Source organism: Bison bison, unplaced genomic scaffold, assembly GCF_000754665.1.
Source record: "Bison bison bison isolate TAMUID 2011002044 unplaced genomic scaffold, Bison_UMD1.0 scf7180017849360, whole genome shotgun sequence".
In the NCBI taxonomy this organism is placed as follows: Eukaryota; Metazoa; Chordata; class Mammalia; order Artiodactyla; family Bovidae; genus Bison; species Bison bison.
The window spans coordinates 29,170-29,781 of NW_011479933.1; the positions used below are offsets into that span (position 1 = coordinate 29,170).

The 612-nt window shown below is 70.1% G+C and overlaps 1 protein-coding gene across 1 annotated transcript in view; it reads right to left on the reverse strand.

Annotated features, from left to right (window-relative positions):
• SMARCB1 (SWI/SNF related, matrix associated, actin dependent regulator of chromatin, subfamily b, member 1) overlaps nucleotides 1–612 on the reverse strand; it is a gene marked incomplete at its 5' end in the record, with an annotated part of 12,108 nt that overhangs the window by 3,107 nt on the left and 8,389 nt on the right. The window lies entirely within an intron of this gene.

Genomic DNA, 612 nt, shown 5'->3' on the forward strand with positions numbered 1-612 from the left:
CATGGTGGGCGCTGCCTCCTGGGGTTTCTGGAGAAGCAGCTGAGATGCAAACAGCCCCACGCGCTCCCTCAGCTGTTCCCTGTCACGGGTGGCCCCTTGGTGACGGCCTCCATGCAGGGACGGTGACAGCTCGAGCAGCCGCGTAAAACCACACGGGGACGGTGGCAGCTCGAGCAGCCGCGTAAAGCCTGACATCCAATTTGGAAGCCTCCCGCAGTGGAAGAGGGGCCCGGGGACGGGGCTGCCCGGGGCGAGCTCCACCGGGTCGGGGGTCACGAGGAGCCCGCCCGCGTCCCCGCCACCAGCACCTGGGACCAGATCCCCTCCCCCCTCTGCGGGCGGCCTGAACGCCGCCCCCTCCCACGGGGGCGCCCACCGCCTGCTCGTGGACTGAACAAGAGGCGGCAGTGGCCTCCAGACCCCCTCGGGGGAGGGCAGACCTGTCCGAGACTGAGCACAAGTCCAGGGAATGAGCAAGGGTCTCAGTAATGTCCCCATCGGGACGGGACGGGAGGAGGCGACAGAGGCCGCTGAGGTGCGGGGCAGCCCTCAGTAGCTGGCACCGAGGCCCCAGACAGTCCTGGGGCATCCCCGCAGGGGGCGGGGGCGACC